Source organism: Cardiocondyla obscurior, linkage group LG02 (genome assembly GCF_019399895.1).
Source record: "Cardiocondyla obscurior isolate alpha-2009 linkage group LG02, Cobs3.1, whole genome shotgun sequence".
Lineage (NCBI taxonomy): Eukaryota > Metazoa > Arthropoda > Insecta > Hymenoptera > Formicidae > Cardiocondyla > Cardiocondyla obscurior.
Genome location: NC_091865.1, coordinates 5,932,255 through 5,939,574, shown reverse-complemented (window position 1 = coordinate 5,939,574; position 7,320 = coordinate 5,932,255). Strand labels below are relative to the sequence as shown.

The 7,320-nt window shown below is 40.5% G+C and overlaps 1 pseudogene; it reads right to left on the bottom strand.

Moving 5' to 3' along the window:
* Window positions 1-1,048: 1,048 nt before the first annotated feature.
* Window positions 1,049-3,320, bottom strand: LOC139111908 (uncharacterized; annotated as a pseudogene).
* Between the last annotated feature and the right edge of the window lie 4,000 nt (window positions 3,321-7,320).

Sequence of the window (7,320 nt, the reverse complement as noted above, 5' to 3'; positions counted from 1 at the left end):
CTAGACAGTCCGCCGGCGTCTTCTCTTATTTCCTTGTTTGCCTAGTGTTACACTTTCGAATCTTTCGCCTCGATGAGAAGTCTCCGCAGGAATCAATTACATATGATAATAACAAAAAGAATCCGCGATAATCAAACATATCAGTAACCGCAAGAAGAACCTCCGGAGATTTCTTTTTCGCACCTCTTTATAACGGCGGTCTGCCGGGCGCCGCCGCGCCTTGTGACGGTTAAAAGTGTGCATACAAAGTTGACAAATAAAGGTTTAAGTTTGCGACGGCACATGACGTACAGTAGATATCGCAGTTTAATGTGACGAAATGCAGCTAAAGGTGTGGAGTGTTAGCATTAAAATGGTATTTAACCGTACTAAATGTGATCATTTTTCGCAGAGTTACACAAAGTTAAAAGAAAAAATTGTTTCTGTCTTCAATTTTGCGTTACTTAGTAAAACATAATTACATAGAGCTCGCTAAAATCGTATTTTAAAGCTAAAATTTTGAACTTTTATTTTTATTTTGTCACATTGAATTGTGATGTCTCAATTATGTCATGCATTATCGCGAACTTGGATCTTCTGTTATCAATTTTACATTTTTTTACTTTATTATTTGTTATTTTAAAGAAAATGTTCGAGCATAATTCCTATTAAATTGTTCTTAAGGGGGGTTTCTAGTTTAGATCACGAGTTTTAACCCTATTTTTATGATTTTTTTTTTCCGAAAGTATTGAAGCAATCGATATGAAATTTAAAACGTATATTAATTCAAATCTTATCTATACTGTAGAATTTTTATATACACAAATCCTAATACACATTTTCTTAATTAATTAAAATATATATGTAAGAAAAAAAAACGGCGCTTCATGGTTGCCACGATTCTGGCCTTTCTGTTTATCTGAAACAAAAAAACAAAAAAGATTATTAATTAGTATGCCTGTGGTTATGGTCCGTACCAGAATTATTGAAAAATATTCATACAAAAAAATTGACAGCATTTTAAAAATTAAGTTTCGATTTTTACGATTTTTTTCAATTTAAAGGGTTGTAAAAAATATTATTTTAATAGATATTAACTTGATCGTGGTAGGGACAATAGCCGCGAATGTGCTGAATATGTATAAAAAATTTCAGATCGATCGATTAAGTGGTTTTCGAGAAATCATGGCAACCAGTACGGAAAACATGGTTTCGAGAAAAACGCGTTTAAAGTTTTACGGACTAAATTCATAGAGAAAAATGTTACTTACCATCAATCAGCTATTCCCGGACCGTACAAATATCCTTCCTCCTGCTCGTAAAAGCTGTTTAACGTTAATTTTTCCTCTCTGCGATGAATTCTTTTGTCAAATTCCGCCAGTCGTTGCTCCGCGCGAGTTATGCGATGTCGGTTTCTAAGCGTTGCATACGTTTCAGCATGGTGTCCAACTTTTATGCCCATCACATTTAATATTTTTTAAATTGGCATAAAGCCCTCATTAAAAATAGTAACAGCCAAAAAAGTCGAAATTTCAATAATTTTTGGCCCAGAATAAAGATGTTTAGGAGCGAAAGTCCAAATTAAAAAATTTAAAGACTCGTTATTTTGCGTTTCTGCTCCTAAACAGCGTTCCAGCAACTCGTCAGATGATAGTTCTTCGTAAATGGGCTTAATTATTTCTAAAACATTATCTCCAAGAGGCGGATTGTCATGGTGAAAATTTTCAAGTGTTGATGCGGCTTCGGTTTTACGCCATTTACACCAACTGTCTGTACCGGTAGGGCAGTTCTGATGCTGAGACTTTTCATCGGTAGAACTCTTATGATAGTATGTTGCCCATATTTCCTTTTTCATTTCTTCTATAGAGTTTGGGTGTCTACGTATAGCTAAGCCATAATAAGTTGATAGTTCGCTTATTATTTTGTCTGTCAGTTTTCCGACACCTTTGCCGCCAAGACCCTTGTGATTTTTTTTGCATTACGAAGTCTCGTGCCCATTCTCTTTTGTACGTGACCGACGCATTCTTTCTTTGTTATAGTAACTTCATTTTCATACGGATTCATATTTAAGATTCCTCTGAAGATTTTGCTATCTCCGTCTCCTATATAATTCGTGTACATTACTCCATACTTCTGTTTCGATATTGCAAACATTTCTGTGATAGCGTCCACCTCCATTTTACCTGCACTGCCAATATGATTTATGGAGCACGATTCTTTGTGAGTTGCATACCAATCTTCGTAATCTTCAATATTTTCATTTTTTTTATTGTTCCATAAATTGCAAGCTTGGCAAAAACTAGATTTATTAACGGCATCGATTACTTTGTTTGAGTATTTGCCAATTAGAGTCGATACACCAAATAAGGATGAAAAGCCTCTTTTTTTCCACGTACCGTCTCCAGAAACTGTTAAATGAGTTGCAATATTTCCTGCATTTTCATTTTTCTCCTTCTCTTCTTCAACTGCTTGTTGTAAGATGCAGTTGTATATTGCAGATGATGCCACGTAGATATTTTCCAGGCACGCATAATAAGTATTTGTTGCCATTCCTTGGCAAATATCCATTAACCCGCAAAATAAATTCAAACCTTCTAATCCAACATCCAAAAGTCGAAAAACTAATACAATTCGGCGGTTTATTTCAAATGCCTTGTCAATTAACGGCGATGAATCGATATACGTTTCCTTGCAACTGCAACTCACGCAAATCTTGAATCCCAATCCACGATGTGATGTCGGAGAGAACTCAATTTTTTTCTTGCAATCTTTACAAATTACAAGAGAGGTTATTGTTGCAAAAACTGAGAAAAAATTTATAATACTATAACCACATTCCTTTGAAACAGGGAAATCGATATTTCTTGAAGTGCTCAGTTTTTCCGCTGATGTACTAGCAAACGTCGAATCCTGCTCAGATGTATGCTGATTGCCTCGAAAGTTTCGTTTTTTTTGACGACTTGCACGAGCCGCTTGATTTCTCGAGCCTTTTCGATCCATTTTTAACGATATTTTTAACTTGTATCTGCTCGCTTCAACGGTCAAAATCGAACTGAGAAAGCAAACGCTCTCTTCGTTTTAGATGTTTTGCTCGATAATACACACATAAAGAACCTTGTTCTACCAGTTGCTTACCTAAGTATAACGTTACCTGACTCAACCGAAATATAATACAACAATAGGCGGCTGCCTCACGCATTACAAGGGTCACGGAGATATGTGCTCCGGGCGCTCCGTTTTGCGCCGCGCCGCAAGGCCAGACGAGGGAATGTTCCGGCGTGCATAGAAGGACCCCCGAACTTCGGACCGATAAATCCTTTTGCGTATATATTTTCTAAACTATATACTTGCAAAATATGCAAAAAAAAATCGATTTTTTTGATCCGCTAAACTAGAAATCCCCCTTAAAGTAGATATTCGAAGCTTTATTTTTAACGCATAGATTTATTTTAATCTTTAGTATGTACTGTAACGTGGCGGTTTTTGCTGCTTTGTCGCAGATTCCCACGGCAGATTACAAGGCGCAGTGATGCTAGGCGGACCGCTATTAGTAAAGAGCGCGGGGTAGAAAAATCTCTGGAGGGTCTATTTCGTGTTTTATTTTTTGTACTTATTGCGTTTTTTTTTTTATTTTTATAATATCAAATCATGCAAAGGCTCCTCACCGGAGCAGAGGACCCTGGAGCATTGAACCAGGATGATGAAAGCGAAGAGTGCTCGGGATGAGAAGCCACTTTTCCGAGAGTACCGAAGACGGCGGACGCCAGAAAATCGCTCCGCATGAGCAAACCCCGTCATAAAGACTCGACAGTCTCGAAACGGGCTTCAGAAAAGATTTAAGATCGGCGTACAAAATCCGCACCGATTGGCTTGTTATCGGACAGGCCCCACGAGTGCAGCTGCACCCGAGGAAAACTAGTGGCGACATCACACGCGGAAAATTCTCAAAACCTCATATGGGGTAAGTCGGGTTTCCTGCCAAAATTATTCGTGATTCTCGCTCTCTGCTGTGTTAGCAAGCGTCGACAACCGGACGTGCGAAGCAAGCGAGACCTAGATTGAGAGAGATAGCGAGAAAGAGAGCGAGGCAATATGGCCTGCGAGAAGTCGGCGGACAAATTTGGTGAGGTTGGTCACTCGTCTTTACAAAACATTTATTGTGAGCCTTCCGCTTTTCGGGGAAGTGACTGCGAGTTCGATCGCGCTGGGTTTTCTTGTCGCGCGGTCATCCGGGACGTTCAAGGCTAACGGTGTTATCACCATCGAGTCTTGCGATTTAATTTTTTGATGTGGCTCTCGAGATGCGTTCAAGCACAATCGACAGACCCGTTTCATATTCTAACAAGATTTCGCGTTGTAATAAATCAAATCTCGAAAGATTGCGTTTGTGGACGCACACGGAAAGCTCTCAGCAGCGCCGGGGTTGTCGATAATTAGTTATTGCGGCCTCGAAACGACGAGCTATATTTTTTGTGTGGACGGCTTGCGTGTCAAAGAAAGCCTTGCCAAAGTAAAAAATCTTTAATTTGTTTGTGTATTTAGTATTCCACTCCCGAAAGTAGCAGCGGTAGCGTATTACATATTGATTTTTTTTTGTTTACGAGACGCACTGATAATTAATTATTTTATTTCAATAAACGACATTTTCTTTGTAACGATGCACCCCGACGGTGCATCATTCCCGGCATACGACCCGCCGATGCCACCGAACCGACCAGCCGTCCAGTGAAGAGTATAGGGCGCGGGGTGCCCTAACATATTTCAAGTCAAACACAACGACGGAACACCGAGTCGTTCCGCGACTAAGTCCAACGCGCGGACTTAATCGAGCAGCTCCGAACGAGCCCGAGCGAGCCGACGGCACCGCGGCTCAGTTCCGGACCGCGCCGCAACGGGAACCTAGCGCCGCGAGCGAGAAATATCGTCCTACCGCGAACCCCCGGCACCTACTTTTTTTTTGTATATAAAAAGGCGGTGTCGGGGCTGCCTGACACTGTTCCAGCTCCGTCCGCTTCCGAGCGAACACCGAGTCCGACTCCGAGCAAAGTCTTTACGGGGTAGAACGAGCTGTGCCTCGACCAGGAACTCCTGGTGCTCACTCCAGACTACAACCGATATTTGCGTGCTCTCCGGCTCGTGGAGTAAAGAACATTCGGCCTCCTCCGAGTACTCTCGGTTCCAGGATAAGCCGCAATATATCCGTAGCATTCTATCTTCCTTTCGCGCCGTCGAGATCACCGGGGTAGAGATATCTCTGCCTCGACCGAGACATCTCGGTTAATCGACGCTATGCAGGCGCTATCATTCTTGCGCCTTACCATAATCACGCGATCGCGCCGTTTTAATACTTCGCGCACGTCAGACAATCGTTCCGCGCTTTAAATCCGCCGGCGTCGCTTTAAATTCTGTCAACGCGAAGCGTTTATACACACTGCGCGCTGTCTTGTTCATTCCGCGCCAACCGACGACGCTCTCTCTCAGCGGTGTGATTGGGCCAACCGCCCGCCGTTGTAAATATTGTACATAAACGCGTATCCGTTCAAGCGTCACCGTGCTTTAAACTCCTTATTTACTCATTCTATTGTTATCACTTTTCATTTTCTGTATATTTTGCGTTATTTTATAATAAATCTAATTTAAGTTCATATTCAGTCTCGAGTGCATTTGGTGACCCTGTCAACCGAATCCTGAGATCCCGACGAGCGCTCCGGGTCGAACTCGCTAGAATGACATTCGGATTCCGTGGCAAACAGGTCGTTTCATCTTTGTTATTTCGTTAACGATTCGTGAGATTTATTTTGTGTATCATTGACTTTCTTTGAGGGCAAACTCTACCACCAAACTCCGTCTCTCTTCGTTCAGATGAGCTTGCCCGTGCGCGTGGCGACTGCGAGATTTTAGTTCCTTTCCTTGATTTTGGATAATTTTTCGATCTAAGCGGGACTGCAAAGCCCGTGTCTGGCGTCATAGTCGGATTCTCGCGTGTATGGTTTTGCCGCGCGTCGGGACAAGCCAGAGGACTCTCAACCCTTCCCTTAACGCTATCCCTTGGGTACACGGCCAAATGTGAATCGCGGATTCGTGCTCGCCTTTTTGATTACGCCAGTTTCCGCGGGGAGATTAAACGTGACAGTACTAAGTTGTAATCATTTAAAGATTGGTAAAATTCATCCAACTTTATATGTACTTTTTTTTGGGACTGAGTATACAGGGTATTTCTGATCAGTGGACTTTACCGTAAATGATAAATAGAAATAATCGAAACAAGACAAAAAGTCCTTTGCTTTTTTGAAAAATTCTAAATAGTTTTCCAGAAAAAAATTAAAATATATAAAGTGTATAGGCGTAAAGAGCGACAAGAAAGCTGCGCGTGAGTGAACGCGACAGGCGACGGCGCCATTTCTAGTCATTCGCCAGTTGAGCTTCCGAAAATAAGTAGAAAAGTCCTACACGATTTTGTAAGTTAGGCATTAATAACCGAAAAATAACGTTTAAAGATTTGACGCTCCTAGTGCGAAAAAACGCGCCGTTCAATGCTACCGAGACGTTAGTGGACCTAGAGGTGTAGCTATCTACTCTATTTACAAAAACTTGAGTAATCTATGAATCTCTGTAGAATAGACAACTAACCCTCATCCTCTTCTTCTCACCGAAGGAGAGACAATCGTTAGCCACAAGCTGGGGCAGAGTCAATGCTAGGCGTGGATCGAGCGCGCTGTTATTCGCTCGGTTATAAAAATTCGTGATGTTAAGCTTTGACAAATTGAATTACTAAACTTTTAAAATTATATTTTTAATGTCTACCTACATCTAAGAGAGCTTGGACACCGCCAGAACACTTGAAAAACAAATAGTTTCTCGGTTTATTTACCACTAAATGGTCATCATCGAGGAGCAATTGATGAGAGGAATATTAACAACAAATGTTTAATTGGCTGTTGTTTACGGCTTCGGCATTATGTGATCAAAATCATATGATATAAAGATATGTTTATCTTGAATTGATCAGTCTTAGCCATGAAAACCCTATTAAAAAAAAAGAAAAATGTTAATATGCTTTTCCGTATAAATAAATTTCATCAATAAAAAGAGCTGTATATTCCAGAGCTTTTACAAGATAGATCTTAACTTCCAAAGATTTGTGCATTTCTCAGACTACCCTCCATACAAATAAATGAGGAAGTTTTCTTGCTGTTTGTTTCTGTACTAATAATTTAGATTAGATTTAACATTCAACTTTGATTTGTTGTATATATTTTAATACCTGAAATCGTTTTTGATTCGAAGATACGTAATTAGAATAATGACCACATTGAGATCATCTTTGATACCATTTGATTA